Below are 18,485 nucleotides of genomic sequence, written 5' to 3' on the forward strand. Positions count from 1 at the left end.
AAATGCCACAGGAAATGCAGAGACCTAAAGACAGGGGACAGGTGGAGGTCTATGACCAACTAAAACAGTGGCTACTCTACATTACACCGTGAGGAGGAAATCTTCTAGTGTCAACTCAGGGGCAATGACCTGCAAGCTCTTTCCCAGGTTCTAAAAAGAGCCAGTGGATTTTCCTGTCCGTGGGCAGTTTCCTGAGTGATTTGGAGAAACCCATCTTTGAAAGTAGGCCTGAAAAAGGAAAGAAGGGACAAAGGAGCTTTTCTGATCTTGTAAGAAGCATTGCATTATCTGGTTACACGACTATATTCAGAGTATTATAACACCCAAACTTTAGTGAGATGTGCTGAAAAGAACCATTACTCCTTTATAACCAAAATTCACCTCTTGAGGATTAGACCAGGAATCAGATGTCGAAACTCACATATTTTTTAACTGAAGTATAGTTGATTTCCAATGTGTTAGTTTCAGATGCACAGCCAAGTGATTCAGTTATATGTATGTATATTCTTTTTCAGATTCTCCTCCATTATAGGTTATTACAAGATATTGAATATAGTTCCCTGTGCTATATGGTAAGTCCTTGTTGTTTATCAAGTTTATATATAGTAGTGCGTGTCTGTTAGTCCCAAACTCCTGATTTATCCCTTCCCATGCCTTTGGTAACTATAAGTGAGTTTTTTTTTTTTTATGTCTTTGAGTCTATTTCTGAAAAACCCATATATTTAAAGAAAAAAATACTAGGAAAGCAAATGGGTTTACCAGTTCTACTCAGTCCTGTCTCTCAAATTTCAGTTAGGTGACATGATTTACTTTCCTGTGAAATAGGGTTTTTATCAAACTAAACCCAGAGGCAGTGCTGTGACACTAGCCAAGCTTAATGTGTCTGCTGATGATGAAGCTCACTTGTTTTAGGGGTTGCAGAAAAATTACCACCAATATCTGGGAAAAAAACTGTGTCAAGACATCTAAATTATAAGGATAACTGAGACGTTCCTTAGTGACGCTGAATACACATATATTTTTCCTACCTTGTCTGCATGTATTTTATGTTTCTCATTAATGTTTTCAATATCTTGCTGCAGTAGTTTGGAGACAGAGCCACATTTAGAGGAAAATGAATCATAAAACTGTGGTGGATAAATTTTGGCCTGTTTATGTCAGATAGAACCACAAATATATGACAATTTGTATCTTCTTTTGCTCCCCAGGTGGTGATTACATTAAAAAATTTATGTAGAGTGAAATTATTTCACAACAAGCCTTAAACAAACTGAGGCATTATTGTTGAGCATCAAATCAGGTTTACCTTTCCTAGATGGTTGGGATGGTGGTGGCTGAAACTTCCTAAAAAGCACTCAGCCCCACAATTCAGGGAAGAAAGCATTTTGTACAGTTAACTCTACTTATTTCACCTCAATCTTTCCTTTTTATTATTTTTGCAATTTTTTTTTTCTCTTTAGAGCTGTACCTGAGGCATATGGAGGTTCCCAGGCTAGGGGTCCAATCTGCGCTACAGTTGCTGGCCTACACCACAGCCACAGCCACATCAGATCCAAGCCACGTCTGCAACCTACACCACAGCTCATGGCAATGCAAGATCCTTAACCCACTGAGTGAGGCCAGGGATTGAACCCACAACCTCATGGTTCCTAGTTGTATTCATTTCCACGGCACCACAACAGGAACTCCTGGAAATAGTCATTTTTGTGTGTGTGTGTGTGTGGCCACCCCTGTGGCATATGGAAATTCCCAGGCTAGACATCGAATTGGAGCTGCAGCTGCTAGCCACAGCCACAGCCACAAGCACAGCCATAGGGGATCCGAGCCACATCTACAACCTACTCTATAGCTTGTGGCACTGCTGGATCCTTAACCCACTGAGTGAGGTCAGGGATTGAGCCTGCTTTCTCATAGATACTGGTTGAGTTCTTAACCCCTGAGCCACAATAGGAACTCCTCTTTTTTGGAAATATTCTTATTTTTAGGGAAGAAAAAAATCAAAGTGGTAACCGTCACCTCTAATGTGCACTACTTTGTTAATGTTAATAAGAGGATGTTTTTCACATCCATCAGGATAATACCCTCTTCCCCAAAATAGAAGGGATCTGAGATAGGCTATGATAATGTCTGCACCCCATAAAGTTTGGAAGCAGTAGTTTGCCTTTGAAGACCTAATAACTAATTCAAAGATTCATGAAGGAAACCTGAACTTCTTAATGTTCAACATTTTGTGTAAGTTGTGCTCTGCATGGTACAGTCTGACCTCCTCTGAAAGTCACTGAAGTAACATCACACGACTGCCATTCCCTTCCAGACTGGAAAAGTAGGAGCTCCCATTGTGGCTCAGTGGGTTAAGAACCCAACACAGTATCCTTGAGGATGCAGGTTTGATCCCTAGCCTCACTCAGTGGGCTAAGGATCCTACACTGCTGCATGTGGCTTGGATCCAGCATTGCTGTGGCTGTGGCATAGTCCAGCAGCTGCAGCTCCAATTTGCCCCCTAGCCTGGGAACTTCCATATGCTGTGGTGCTGCCGTGAAAAGAAAAAAAAAAAGATTGGAAAATAAGATGCCAGTCCCATGCAGCCCACCAAACAAGCAAGACATTATGCAGATAAAATTCTTAGGTTTTGCTTTATGATTCAGTGCAGTAAATTTTTCTTTTTGAGTCTTGAGCCCTGTGACAGTTTAAAAATCCAAATTTGGAGTTCCCATTGAGGTGCAGCAGAAATGAATCTGACTAGGAGCCATGAGGTTTTGGGTTTGATCCCTGGCCTGGCTCAGTGGGTTAAGGATCCAGTGTTGCCATGAGCTGTGGTGTAGGTCACAGACATGGCTCAGATCTGGCATTGCTGTGGCTCTGGCATAGGCTGACAGCTACAGCTCTGATTAGACCCTTAGCCTGGGAACCTCCATATGCTGCTGGTGCAGCCCTGAAAGGACAAAAAGACAAAAAAAAATCTAAATTTTTAAAGGGCAAACTTTTAAAAATGTGGGACTTCAATGTTGTCATTTCAAGCATGATGTATCATTGATTTTGTTGGCATATCCCAGGCAGATATCCTAATCCAGTGCTTCTCAAATGTTAATGTGTATACAGATAGCCTAACCATTTTGTTAAAATCAGATTTTTATTTGCTAGAGCTGGGGTAGGGCCTGAGAATCTGCATGTAGAGCAAGTCCTCACAAGATGCTCATGCTGCTGGTCCCATATTTGGGGTTGCAAGATCCTAAGCATATCCTCTTTAAGAGTGTTGCTCAATTATCCAAGACTGCACAATAGACACAGAACACGATCTTATGCAAACACACATGGATTCTTTCTTTCTGAGGAAGTGCTGTGTATCTGAAACTGTACTTTATTTTAAGTGCCTGGGCAACTGGAAATAAGTCTTTTTTTTTTTTTTTGGTTTTTTTTTCTTTTTAGAGCCACACCAGTGGCACATGGAGGTTCCCAGGCTAGGCGTCTAATCATGGGAGCTGTAGCTGCTGGGCCTATGACAGAGCCACAGCAACACCAGATCTGAGCCATGTCTGCGACCCACACCACAGCTCACAACAACGCTGGATCCTTAACCCACTGATTGAGGCCAGGGATCGAACCCAAAACCTCATGGTTCCTAGTTGGATTCATTAACCACTGCACCACGATGGGAACTCCAGAAATAAGCCTTAATTGAGAATGAGAACGTCTGGACTTTTTGTTCCTTCTTGACAAGAGGTTGTCTGGATGTTTCTGAGGTCCTGGGTCACCTTCTTGTTTTTGGTAGTTATTGCAGCTGTGCACAAGTGTGCTTCTTCCTGTCTCCTTCCAAGTTCACGGAGGGCTTACACATCACACCCTTTGCAAACTGGCATGGTCATGTAACTTGCTTTGGTTAACAAAGTGTGAGGACATGAGATAAGCATCACTTTCAGGCAGAAGCATTACAAACCAGTGCACAACTTGCCAAATGTCTGTTTTCCTGTCTTTGCGATCTGAGACCTATATCATAAGGAGGAATTTCTGTCAAGTTTAGGTCCCCAAGTGACCACAATGACCAGAAAACAGCTCCTCTTCACACAGATACACCAGATCAAACTGGTCATGTAACATAAGCAAGAAATAATTAACTAAGATTTAGGGGATATTTGTAATGCAGCATATCCTAAACTATCCTGACTTACACACTAATTTAAACTGCCTCTGATTAATAACTCTTAGAAAGTTCAAAAGAGTTGATATAAGCAGTTTCATAATTACAGACTATTTTAAGTGTATAAGAGTTTATATATCTGAGGTGAATCATTCCTTTTCAAGGGAGAAAATCAAAGTAATCAATTTACAACTATATGATTTACATTCTGAGTGACCTTCATTGAATAATTTAATCCTAAAATTATTGAGCACCTATGTAAAATGACTGTGTAATAAACTATCTTGAGGAGTTTCTGCTGTGGCTAAGTGGTAATGAACCTGACTAATATCCATGAGGACACGGGTTCCTTCCCTGGCCTTGCTCAGTGGGTTAAGGATCCAGCATTGCCATGAGCTGTGGTGTAGGTCTCAGAATGCTGCAGGTGCAGCCTTAAAAACAAAAAAATCTTGAAACCTAACTGAGAGAAGAATTAGTGGTTGGTAGCATTTTCACATACCTTCAGGGAAGGGTTCTGAAAAAATAAAGAGATGTCATGTTCACACTCTAATTTTAGGGTGGTCAGAATCATCTTGAGACAAGAGACCAGGATATGTATAAAACATTTCAGGCAAGATTTAACATCATGAGACAGTCTGGATTCTTATCACAAGGAAGTTGAAAGAAAAAAAAAAAAAAAAAGAAGCCTGTAGTTTAAATTGCAGATTATGTTCAGACAAGACAACCCTGAAAGTTATTTCTGTCTGGGAAATCCAAAACAATTATGTAAATGAGGCTGGTACTTCCTATTCTATTTTGTTTAAGGTGAATGTGGGTCAGTTAAACTATTGTAAATTTCTTCAGTATCCACTAGCAGAAACATCATCACATGGGTTAATGAGTTTATTAAAATGGATGGTGAAAAAAGTAGGAAGTAGTATTTATCCCCTATTGATATTGGATAGTCTCCCTTTAATCATAGTCTTTTTTTTTTCAGCTTTAATATGAATCTACTTTCTGACATTTAAAATTACCGAATGACTTCAGCTCCTAAAAGATATTAATATAACTTATAATGCATTTTGTCATTTCAGTCGAAGGTTCTAAATAAGACTGGTCAGCTTAGAAGCCTGAAAGAGATTTGTTCTAAGTTATTTCCTCATGACTGAAATTGCAAATGTCAGATTCCATTACAAGTGGCAAAGACAAGAGCTCCTCTCTGGCTTCATTTAGCACAAGGTGGCCCAGAAGTCTGTGCCCTCAGACTTGGGGACCCTCTTATATTTATTGAGCACCTACAACATCCTGAATCCTCTTAGGTACTGAAGACATGACAGTAGCTGAAGAAGCATAGATGTGCCACCTGCTATCACAGGGATTCTGATGTCTCTGATGTGTCAGACCAAAAGTCAATGTTTGTGCATGGTGAGTAGCTACTGTGGATAACAAACTTACCCCAGACTTATGGTTTAAGACAACTGTTTGGTTATGTCTCATTGCCTCTGTGGATCAGGAATTCAGGCAGGGTGTGGCTTGGTGGTTCTTCTTTCTTCTACTCCTTCTGGAGCCACCTAAGTCACTCAGTGGGGCTCAGGTGGCAGGTGGGTTGGTCTAGAGGATCCCAACAGTTGCACTTACATGTCTGGTAGCATGAGTGGCTAAAAGACTGAGCTCACAAGGGACTGTCAACTGAAGCAACCAGGCATGGCGTTTCCAGAACCTGGTGGTCTCAGGGCCAATGACTTTCTTATATAGGGACAGGTTTCCCCATACCAAGCATCCTAGGAAAGCTAGGTGGAAGCTACATGATCTTTTGGACCTAGACTGGAGAGTCATACAACAAAACTTTAAAAAGTTTCTTGTTGATTACAAGTAAGTCATAAGGCCAGCCTAAATTCAAGGGGGAGGAAACTGAATTCCATTTGTTGGTGTGGGAATGGCAAATTCACACTGTAGAAAACTTGTGGGAAGGGAGATACTACTATGGCCATCTTTATTTTATGTTGAAAAAAATTGTATTTAGAGTTACCTGGACTCAGTTTAGATGATCCCAAGTTTGTTGGTGACATCCTAAGCATCATAATGGAGAGCCAGTCAAACATATGCATTCTTCTCTCCATCAGCCCTGATCCGGTTTTGACCTTGGCCACATCAATGTCATAGAACATCTTCACAGCCCATTTTGTCTGGTGCTCATTGGCTTTGACATCCACAATGAGCATGAACCAGTGAGTTGTTGTCTTCTCTCTCCTTCACAGCTGACTTGGTGGTCAGGGTGAACTTGATGATGGTATAGTGGTCAAGGTTGTTTCTCCTGGGGGTGCTCTTCCTAGGATATTTGAGCTACCTTTGGAACTTCAGTGTCTTGGGCCATCAAAAGGTAGGTGATATGTGAATCTTCTTTATGACTGGAGAAAAAGAAGGAGGGAAGGAAGGAAGAGCAGACATGGAGGGAAAGACTTTATAGACTTAAATGTAAGAAGGAGTAGGCAGTTAGAAAGATAGTGAGTGAGAGGAAGGCAATGGAGTGTTCTCCAGGCAAAGTAAATACTTCTTACAAAGGCCCTGAGATTAAAAGGAATTATTTGCCAAATTTGAATAACTATAAAAAGAAAAAGAAAAGAGCAGTATAGCTGGATCAGATCATGTAGCATCTTGCAAGCCATGATTTAGATGCTATGCCAAGAGCAATAGAAGTCAGATGTTCAAGCAGAGGAGGAACATGATCTGAGGCTTTGTGTGGATCTTTCTGAATAAATTGGAGGGGTCAAGTCTGGGCCAGTTAGGAAATTGCTGCAATATTCAACTGATGATGAGGTTAGGCTGAATTAATGTGGCATCAGAGAAATAGACATTTAAATGCTGTTTTCTTTTTTCTTTTGGGGGCCACACCTGTAGCATATGGAAGTTCCCAGGGCAGGGGTCGAATCAGAGCTACAGCAGCTGGCCTACACTACAGCCACAGCAAAGCAGAATCCAAGCCACATCTGCAATCTACACCACAGCTCATGACAATACTGGATCCTTAACTCACTGAGCAAGGCCAGGGATTGAACCCGCATCCTCATTGTTACTAGTTGGATTCATTTCCACTGAGCCATGACAGGAACTCCTAAATGCTATTTAGAACCATAATTGACAGGTCTTGCTGGTGGATCAGATGTGGAAAGGGTAGGGATTGTGATGTATTCATTTTCTAGGGCCTCTGTAACAAACTATCACTAATGAGGTATCTTAACAGAAATTCATTCTTTCACAGTTTGGAGGCTAGAATCTGAAATCAAGGTATCAGCAGGACCTTTCTCTGGAGGTCTAGGGGACAATTTACTCCATGCCTTTCTCTTGGCTTCTGGAAAGCCTTGGTGTCCCTTAGCTTTGCAGACACATCTCTCATCTCTGCATCAGTCATCATATGGCCTTCTCTCCTGTATGTCTCTGTGTCTCTTCTCCTATTCTTATAAAGATACCAGAAATATTGGATTAAAGATCCACCCTACTAAATTATGTTAGCCTGAAACAAATCGAACCTTTCATTCAAAAGATCACCGCATGGTCCATTGTGGCTACTGGAGTTCCAGCCATTACATCCACATTCTAGGCAGCAGAAAGAAAGAAGGAGGAAGGCTTATTCCACTATCTTTTATTTATTTATTTATTTATTTATTATTTTTTTAAACAAGTGGCCGCACCTATGGCATATGAAGTTCCCGAGCCAGGGGTCAAGCCATAGCCACAGTAGAAGCAACACCAAGTAGTTATGTTGTGAGCCACACAGAAAGTCCTTTTTTTTTTTTTTTCTTCTTTTCTCGAGAGTGTCTAGTTTTTTTTGTTTGTTTTTTGTTTTTGTTTTTTTTGGTCTTTTGTCTTTTGTCTTTTTAGGGCCGCACCCATAGCACATGGAGGTCCCCAGGCCAGGGGTCCAATCAGAGCTGCCACCGCTGGCCCACACCAGAGCCACAGCAACACCAGACCCAAGCCACGTCCAGACCCACACCACAGCCCATGGCAATGCCGGATCCCCCACCCACTGGGCGAGGCCAGGGATCAAACCCGCAACCCCATGGTTCCTAGTTGGATTCATTTCTGCTGTGCCACGACGAGAACTGCTCCACTATCTTTTAGATAGGCTTCTCATAAGTCTCAAAATATACTTACATTTATATCATTTTGGACAGAACTCAGTTATAGAAGCTCACCTAGTTACAAACAAGGCTGAAAAATGTACTTCTTAGTAGGAGATGTTGCCTGTGGTTTTGTTTTCTAAAGACAAAAAGTGAAAAATTAGTATTTGCAGGCAAGACCCTATCTGTCACATTTCTTTCCTGAGTCTAAAAAAATATACCCACCAAGTTAAATGCATCATAAAGACTTTCTTGTAGTATATGATTATAGCAACATTTATTCTTTTTAAGAGCTTACAAGAAATGAGAGATTTACTTTATTATTTTGAAATGTTAGGTGGGAAAGTTGACAACAGCATACAAATCATATTTTAACGCCTGCCCTAATTTCAAAGCCCCTTCTGCTCTAAATGACTGAAGTCATGGCTAATGCAAGATATAAGACAATCTGAAACATAAAGGATGACACTAACTCTCTGAAACATTGGATGGACTGATCCCTGTGCCTTGTGTTTCCGACATAATCATGCCTCTCCTTAAAGTGCTGGCAATTTAGATAATTGACAATATTAAAATATTTGCTCAGTATTACATACACACAGATGTGCATGCCCATCTGCCCAGAAAATGTCATGAAATACTGTTCTAGTTTTCCCCACCTGCAAACATCCTACACCGAAATGCCCAACTGAAGTCCCGTTTCACTCCTGAAGATTTTCCCAGCCCCAGTGCTTTGTCATCTCTCCTGTTTGCACTTGGGGACTGATGCTACTGTTTGCATTTGACAGTGAACACCCAACATTCAGCAAACATTAAGAGAACGTTTAACATTGGTCCCAAACATTTTAGTACTCCACTGTGGCCTTTTAGTGTCATACAGAGAATTCTTCCCAGTGGATCATGAGCTCTTTGCCCCATACTTTTTCTGAATCATTCCACCTTAGGTGTTAGATATTTCCAGGTTGATAGAGTCCTGTAGATTGCTCCAGCAGTGGGCATCAGATACCAGAGGAGCACTAGACTAACTAGCTCACTGAAGGTTTCCACTAAGGGTTAAAAAAAAAAACAAAAACAAAACCTTACTCCAAATTTTTGAGTCTTTTGTTTTGTTTTGTTTTGTTTCCATTTTTGGCTACCTTGTGGCATATGGAGTTCCCAGGCCAGAGATCAGATCTTAGCCATAGTTGTGACATAGCTATGGCTATGCTGGATCCTTAACCCACTGTGCTGGGCCAGGGATCCAACCTGCAACCCAGTGCTTCCAAGATGCTGCTGGTCCCATTGTGCCACAGTGGGAACTCCCAAATTTCTGGGTCTTAAAAGCAATCTCTAACCCACATTCCAGAATAGCTCAAATGGAAAAGGCAGACAATACTCAGATATTGTTGGGGAAGTGTAAAAAAAGTACGACCACCTTCAAAAACTGTTTGGCTATACCTGTTAAAGCTGGATGTAGGAATATTTTATGACCCAGAAACTCTACTCCAAGTTAATGTTCCATAGACATGCCTGTGGACATGCAAGATCAATAACAAAACAACACACGTGCACTAGAATGTTCAGAGCACTAGTCATAATATTCCCAAACTGGAAACTACCCATATATCTTTCAACAGTATAGTGGATAAAGATATGGAATAAGTATACATCTACACAATGGACTAGTATATGACAATAAAAATGGGCCAGGAGAGGAGTTCCCATTGTGGCTCAGTAGGTTAAGGACATAGTGTTGTGTCCATGAGGATGCAAGTTTGATCCCTGGACTTGCTCAGTGGGTTAAGGATCTGGTGTTGCTGTAAGCTGCGATATAGGTCACAGATGTGGCTGGATCTGGTGCTGCCATGACTGTGATGTAAGCCGGCCACCGTAGCTCCGACTTGACTCCTAGACTGGGAACTTCCATATGCTGCAAGTGCAGGTTTAAAAGAAAAAAGGACAAGGAGGGAGTTCCCTTGTGGGCAGTAGGTTAAGGACCTGGCCTTTCATTGCCATTGCTCAGGTTTGATCACTGGCCCAAGATCTTTCACATGCCATGGGTATGACCAAAAAGAAAAAAAAAAATGGACCAACCATTTCTACATGCAACAACATGGATAAATCTTACAAATACAATGTTGAGTGTAAAAAGCCAAACAAGAGTCCTGTCGTGGTGCAGCGAAAATGAATCCGAATAGGAACCGTGAGGTTGAGGGTTTGGTCCCCGGCATCGCCCAGTGGGTTAAGGATCTGGCATTGCCATGAGCTGTGGTGTAGGTCACAGATGTGGCTCAGATCTGGCATTGCTGTGGCTCTGGCGTAGGCCAGTTAGACCCCTAACCTGGGAACCTCCCTATGCTTTGGGTGCAGTCCCTAAAAAGACAATCAACCAACCAATCAATCAATCAATCAATATCCAAACATAAAATAGGCCTTACTGTTTGGTTTCACTTGTATAAATTTCAGAAACAGGCAAATGGATTTATCTTATTAGAAATCAGGATGAGGAGTTCCCGTCATGGCGCAGTGGTTAACGAATCCGACTAGGAACCAAGAGGTTGCGGGTTCGGTCCCTGCCCTTGCTCAGTGGGTTAATGATCTGGCGTTGCCGTGAGCTGTGGTGTAGGTTGCAGCCGCGGCTCGGATCCCGCGTTGCTGTGGCTGTGGCGTAGGCCGGTGGCTACAGCTCCGATTCAACCCCTAGCCTGGGAACCTCCATATGCCGCGGGAGCGGCCCAAGAAATAGCAACAACAACAACAAAAAGACAAAAAGACAAAAAAAAAAGGTGGAAGGGGGGTTGTCCTTGAAAGAGGCACAGTGAGGGCTTGTAGGGTGTTGGGAAGGGTATATTTCTTAATCTAGATGCTGGTTACATGGGTGCAATGTATTCACCAGCCACCCTCTGTGCCTGAGCTATGTGTCCCATGTCCTGGGGACAAGCAGTGTGTGGGGCCAGAGCATCCTTCAGTGAAGAGAGGGGAGTTAGGAAGCTGCACGTTATAGATTTCGTGCTCCTCTTCTCTTCCTTCATCCTCTTTCTCTCTTACCTTGTCAGCAGCTTTCACTGCTGGCACCCTTTGATTTCAGGGCTGACAGGTGGCTGGGACAAGTCCCCTTCTACTCTTCCCTCATTGGCACCTGTCTCAGTCACCTCGTTGTGACTGCTGCTATGAGCTCACACGTCCTCTGCGGGCTGTGTTACCCAACCACCTAATGGCTGAGCCCGCCCTGTTGGCTTTTCCTGGAGGCACATGGCATTTCAAAATCTAAAACCTAAAACACTCTCCCTCTCTGCTTTATCTCTCAATGGCATACTTGCAACTTTGATGCGCTCCACTACACTGACTGCTCAAAAAAAAAGTAATCAAGAGAGAAAATAAAGAATCAAGTGTCCGTGGATGGGAAGAAGGATCAAAGGGGGACATGGACATGTGACCAGCACATCCTATCCCATCATTTAGTTAGTAGGCACTCTCTGCTCACACGTGAAGGCAGGTTACAGAAGAAGCAAACCCTGCAGATAAGCTCTCCACAAGCTGCTGACCTAAAGGGGGGTGCAGGATGTGTGCAAACTATGGGCAATCCACAATGAGAAACCCCAAATTAACAGTAAGGTGGTAACAGTGTTCCCACTGTAGCACAACAGGATCAGCGGCAGCAGCTCTGCAGTGCCAGTCTCTGCAGCGCCAAGGTGCAGGTTCCATCCCAGACCAGCACAGTGGATGAAAGGATCCAGTGTGGCCACAGATGCAGCATAGGTCTCAACTGCAGCTTGGTTCTGATCGTTGGCCCAGGAACTCCATATGCTGCAGGACAGCCAAAAAAGAAAATAACGTGGTGAGGGAATTAAACATAAAAAGGAACACAGAAGGAGCACAGGGCCCTCCGAGACAGCGTTGCATAAACAAAGCCTCACAGAAGACAAGACAGGTTCAAATTAGAAACGCTTTCATTGCAGCCCAAGTGTGAGACTGGTTTGAGAGATTAATGGAGCATGAAGCAGGCTGGCTCCTTAATCATGAAATATTGAGAGCACAAAAATTGCCTTTGCTAGCCTCACTGGGGGGCTTGTGCTGTAGAAGAGTATTTCTGGGGGAGGGGGAATAACTAAGAATAATCACGTGAAGCTAAGGGAGTTTAGAGCAAGGAGAAGCAAAATCTAGCCCATAGTGGAAATGTTATTAAGACAAAAATCATGAACTTTCCAACACTCATTGTACTTAAAGCCTTATTGTAGGAACTTGACTTTTCTCCCACCCAACGCAATGCACAGTCCAGGCCCAAGTCCTGACTGCTTTAGGACACATGTATTTGCTGGGATTCGAGAGCTGGGAGCGTGGGGAAAGGAAAGAATATGGGTTCATTCCTCACATTCTGCAGTCCCACTCCTGATATAAAATACCATAGGCACTGTCATTGCAGCAGCTCAGGTCACTGCTGTGGCTAGGGTTCGATCCCTGGCCGGGAAACTTCAACCAGAACAACAAGCAAGCAAACAAAAAGAATGATACACAGAGCTCCCATTGTGGTACGGTGGAAATGAATCTGACTACTATCCAAGGATTGATACAGGTTCAATCCCTGGCTTTGCTCAATGGGTCAGGGATCTTGTGTTGCCGTGAGCTGTGGTGTAGGTTGCAGATGCAGCTTGGATCCCATGTTGCTGTGGCTGTGGCTGTGGTTGGCAGCTGTAGCTCTGATTCGACCCCTAGCCTGGGAACTTCCATATGCTGTGGGTACAGCCCTGAAAAGCAAAAAAAAAAAAAAAAAAGAATGGGCTTGTCACATCTACTTCTAATTTCGGTGATATTCTGGCCCACAAACCAATTAGATATAATAGAAACAGCCCAGGTTCTTCTATTGGAACTGCATGAGGTAAAATACTCCTGGTGCTCAAGAGTGTATCTCACTGCCTACTTCAATGCTCCTTGTCTGTAAAGCCACCAAAAGAGGAAAAGTAATACAATGCTTAACAGTAAAGGTCATGAGGAATTCCTGTTGTGGCTCAGTGGGTTAAGGACCCAGTGTTGTCTCTGTGAGGATGAGGGTTCCATCCCTGGCCTCACTCAGTGGGTTAAGGATCCAGTGTTGCTGCAAGCTGCAGTGTAGGTTGCAGATGTGGCTTGGATCCAGTGTTGCCATGGCTGTGGCACAGGTCACAGCTGCAGCTTCAATTCAGCATCTATCCCAGGAACTTCCATATGCTGAACATGTGGCCTTAAAAAGAAAAAAATTAATAGAGGTCATAAGAACAAACACTTTTATGGGTTTACTGTATGCCGGCCACAACATTCTAAGCACTTGACAGCTACATCCAACCACGGTTCTGGAGTTACTATAACTGTGCCTATTTAAAGAAATAAGGAAGCTGAAGGAGAGGCATGTCCATTGCATTCATTCATTCATTCATTCATTCAACAAACTTTTTTTTTTTTTTAGGGCCACGTGTATGGCATATGGGAGTTCCCAGGCTAAGGACTGAGTTGGAGCTGCACCTGCCGGCCTACACCACAGCCACAGCAATGCCAGATCCAGGGCTCGTATGCGACCTCCACCACAGCTCACGGCAATGCTGGATCATTACCTCACTGATCGGGGACCCTCAACCTCATGGATACTAGTCGGGATTGTTTACACTGTGCCACAACGGGAACATTGTTGATCTCCTCTTGCATGCCTGGACATGGGGGTCTGCTCCTGTGCAGACGAGTGTGGACAGCTAGCAGGATCAAGAACCAGTGCCTTGAGCTGCTTGGGCTGCCTGACAAAGTACTGCAGGCTGGGCCGCTTACACAGCAGGATTTTATTTTCCCACAGTTCTGGAGGCTGGAAGTCCTTAAAGATGTGGTTTCTCCCAAGGTCTTTCTCTTCGGCATGCAGACAGCCACCTTCTTTCCATATCCTCACATGGCCTTTGCTCTGTGTGTGTGTCCCTGACACTCTTGTGTCCTCATCTCCTCTTCTTATAAGGACATCAGTCAGCCTGGATCAGGGCCCACTCTTAGGGCCTCATTTTAATTTCATCACCTCTTTAAAACTCCATCTCCAAACAGAGTCATGTACTGAGGTGCTGGGGGTTAGGGTTTCAGTGTATGAAAGACAGTGGCAGAGTTCCAGCCTGGCTCAGCCAGTTAAGGATCTGGTGTTGTCACTGCAGTGTCGAGGGTAGCTGCTGTGGCGAGGGTTCAATCCTCAGCCCCGGGAACTTCTACGTGCCTTGCGCACGGCCAAAAAAATAATAATAAATAAAAGAAACGGCAGGTATGGACACACTTCATCCCAATTTGATTGTCGTCCTTGACCAAGATCATGGGACCTTCACTACCGCCCTCTAAATTGGGGCTAGAAGTTTGCTTTTCCCCAGCAACATCAAGATTCACAAGTAAGTCTGAACCCTGAACACTGCGCTTGTGGGCAAACTACCAGGAAGCAAGCCCCCCAGGCTCTTTGCCCTCTGGGCTCTTTTTATCTAACCATCCACCGACTGCAGTACAATGGTGGCCTGTGTAGACCAAGGGAAGCAACTGTATCCAGTTGCTCTGAGTGTTGGCTAAACACATTGAAAAGGAAACATCTGCTTACACTCTATTTTTCTTTCTTTTTCCCCTTTGAATGGCTCGAAAGTGAAAAAAGTGCATCTCAGTAACCCTGATGCCCAGGGCTGGATTCCTGCCTCCAGTAATTCCTTCTGTGCTTGTCACATTCATACTCTCGCTCGGAAGCATTTCAAACGCTGCTGATTTATTCTTCCAGGAATTTGAATGAAGGTAGCTCTGTGGAGCCAAGTTGTTCCTGCTCTTCGGATGGGATTTCACGGTCTATCTGCCAACTTCTTAAGAGCACCCACTCCTTCCAGTTTTCCGGATTTATTCTGATTACAATTGCTCTTAGTCATCTTAATCTTGAAATAAAGAGCTTTTGGGCCCAGCAGTGTATTATAGCCACCAGAACATTTACTTTATTTACTTTCGTCCTTCCAGACAGTGTGAAAGAACCACTTAAAAATGTTTTAAAAAAGAATGTTTGGAAATGTGACTGGGTCATCACAATGCATTGCTTGCACCATGCTCTGAAAATCCGTTCCCAAATTTAAAATTCAATTTCCCTTTAGAAGGCAGCCAGTCATAAGAAGCTAAAGATCAGTGTAGGTTTATATACAACCATTTTTCTCTCTGCTTTTCAAACCCTTTGTAAACATGCAATACTGGGAAATCCAGGTACTACATGGCATCGTAGCTGCTTGTCTTGAACGGCTGCAAAAAATATGGTGCAGAATCTAACTGCCTCTCGCTTTAAGTTATAAAGGCCTCCTTTGGTGGAGAATGAAGAGCAAGCATCTGCTTATTCAGACCTCTCTCTCTTTACACCTGAGAGGAAGCCAGGCGGACGTGTGTTCTGTACTGGTTCTACTATGGATTCCTTCTGTGACTTAAGAGATCATTTTACATCCCATTGCCTCATGTCCCTTCTCATTAAGAAGGCAGTACTTCTCCAGGTTTCCTTCTCACAGGAGTATTGTGTGGAACAATGGAGGGTTAATTAATTGAAGGACAACCATGCAAGAGAAATAATGAGGATTTCTATTGCATTTCCTTGGCTTTGAGTAAAGCCACTCCTAAATCAATTTCAATCAGAAGCTTAAGGCCTCAATTTTTTATTACTTGTCACACTTTGAGGTTTAAAATGAACATGAATCTCTTGAATATAATTTTTCCCAAACTAGATATTTTTTTTTCCCCTGCAAGACTGGTTTCTAATACCTACTTCACTGGGTTAATCAATAAGTTATGTTGCATTAAATTTAGTAGATTTATTGTGAATCAATGAAAATGACAGTTTTTTTTTTCCTTTGCTATCACATGTGTTCTACTACTGCTGTTGCTTTTGCTTGTTTAAGTTAAATGGGTGAAATCCCATTGTTCAATATGAGTTTGCTTTTTTCCGTCTTTTACTTTCAGAGATAATCTTGGCCAAAACCCAGGGCAAAATCATGACAGACCTTGAATGGAAAGTCAATGACTTTCGAAAAAAAAATAATAATAACCTTTGCTCACCTGCTGACTATCCAAATGCTGGTTTTCTTGGGAGAACATATTGAAGCTGTTTTCCTCCCTGCCTCCCTCCTGAGCCTTGATCTGTCAATCGGAGATGGGCTGGAGCGTACACATGTAGACCAACAGGGCTGCAGGAACGGACTTGCCTCCCTGCTGTTGAGAGGGCTGGTGTCAGCCCTGTGCTCAAACTCAGAGAATGGAGATTCAAGTGCTTGAGCACTCCAGATCAGTAATGCCCAGGTGGTGCCTGAACTTAGGTTTCCTCACCACCATGTTGTATTCCAGACAGAAGGGGTTCTCTGATTTGTGTTCTGGAAAACGCAAAGCTTCCTCCACCTTACAGAGCAATCTGTGTCCCCGTTCCCATGGCCCTAGTAAATCAAAGCACTTTATGTGGGCAGTAGAAAGCCTCTAACTTGGACTGGGGGTGCAGCCCCCATTGTTTTCCAGTTTCCAAAAAAAAAAAAAAAAAATGCTGTTCCAGTCCTCAAAGAAATATATTCTTCTTCTACTCAGTGTGGAAAATCAGCTCAATTTTATTCAATTCATTCAGCCAATGTTTACTGATGATTGACATGTAACGCAGACTACTAGGAACAAGAAGAATGTATGGAACACTTTCTCAATGAGGTCAAAGTTAACCTAAGGTGGGAGAGTGGCTCAGCGAGGCAGGAAGGTAAGGGCCAAGTCCATTGATTTGATCTCCTCATGGAACATCTGGTCAAAGACAGAGTGGACAGGTTGGAGAAAGAGAGAAGATGAAAGTTCTTTAGGGGTTAAGTATCCAAAGTTCAAACCTGGGAATATTTAGGACTTACATTCTTGGAATAGTCCCTATATTTTTTATTTTTGCTGTGTACAGAAGAATTTTTGTTTATGTAAGTTCCTCCAGATAAAACATTTTTGTTTGCTTTTCTACATCTTAATATCAGATTTCTTTTTTATTAATAATGGAGTGAGAAAAGGGGCCTCAGAGGTAATCCAGTCCAACTCTTTCATTTTAAATGTTAAAAAGTCAAATTCCCAAGCTAAATGATTTGCCCCAAATCACACGGATTAAAAAAAAAAAAAAAAAGTAGTTCCTGTCATGGAGCAGCAGAAACAAATCCAACTAGGAACCATGAGGTTTGGGGTTTGATCCCTGGCCTCATTGGGTTAAGAATCTGGCGTTGCTATGAGCTGTGGTGTAGCCGGCAGCTGTGGCTGCGATTGGACCCCTAGCCTGGGAACCTTCATATGCTGCTAGTGTGGCCCTTAAAACAAACAAACAAAAAAAGGGAGTTCCCATCGTGGCTCAGCGGTTAACAAATCTGACTAGCATCCATAAGGAAGCAGGTTCTCGATCCCCAGCCTTGCTCAGTGGGTTAAGGATCCCGAGTTGCCCTGAGCTGTGGTGTAGGTCGCAGACATCCCAAGTTGCTGTGGCTGTGGCTTAGGCCAGCGGCTACAGCTCCAATTCAACCCCTAGCCTGAGAACCTCCATAGGCCGAAGGTGCCGCCTTAAAAAGTAAAAAAAAAAAAAGTTCCCTTTGTGTCTAAGCAGGTCGAGAACCTGACATGTTGTCTATGAGGATGCGCATTAGATACCCAGCTTTGCCCAGTGGGTTAAGGATCTGGCTTTTCTGCAAAGTGCAGTGTAGGGTTGCAGATACTGCTGGGATAGTTGCTGTGGCTGAGACATAAGCCAGCAGCTGCAAACTCCATTCGACCCGTAGCCTGGGAACTTGCATATGCCACAGGTACCGCATTAAAAAACAGAAGAAAGAAAGAAAGAAAAGAAAGAGAAAGAAAAAATGGTGGACTGGGCCTGGAGCTCAGTTTTCCTACCCGATCTTTATCTTATCTCGTAATAGATGTCTAGGTAATTGCTGTAAGTTCCCCATGATATTTCTTTCTTGATCACTTGAATTTTGTGGAGAAATCTTTAATGTGTGTCTGTAAACTTCACAAAATTAACTAAAATGTGACTTGATGGATTGCAAAATGTCCAAAAATTCTTTCACTCATTTATTTATTTTTTGTCATTTTTAAAAAAAATTTTATTTAAGTGTAGTTGATTTACAATGTGTTTGTGTCCCTCATTTATAATAGAGGCTGGTGGGCTCCCGGGAAGGTGTAAAAGGGGCGGAGCGATCGAGCGAGGGCGGGGCTGGGCGGGGCGGCCATTAGCACCTGGTCTTTAAGGCCTGGCTCTTAGCACTGGGCGGTTAGCCTGG

At 43.0% G+C, this 18,485-nt stretch overlaps 1 long non-coding RNA gene across 2 annotated transcripts; it reads left to right on the plus strand.

The window, feature by feature from the left end:
• The first annotated feature begins 545 nt into the window (after window positions 1-545).
• LOC125122834 (uncharacterized) lies at window positions 546-15,148 on the plus strand. Of its 2 annotated transcripts, none has more exons than XR_007133915.1 (3): window positions 546-572; window positions 5,434-5,539; window positions 14,969-15,148. It is a non-coding gene; the product is annotated as an uncharacterized LOC125122834 (long non-coding RNA). The 2 variants fall into 2 exon arrangements; XR_007133916.1 differs by lacking the exon at window positions 14,969-15,148 and adding an exon at window positions 6,373-6,489.
• Window positions 15,149-18,485: the final 3,337 nt, after the last annotated feature.

The sequence above is a fragment of the Phacochoerus africanus genome, chromosome 3 (genome assembly GCF_016906955.1).
Source record: "Phacochoerus africanus isolate WHEZ1 chromosome 3, ROS_Pafr_v1, whole genome shotgun sequence".
Lineage (NCBI taxonomy): Eukaryota > Metazoa > Chordata > Mammalia > Artiodactyla > Suidae > Phacochoerus > Phacochoerus africanus.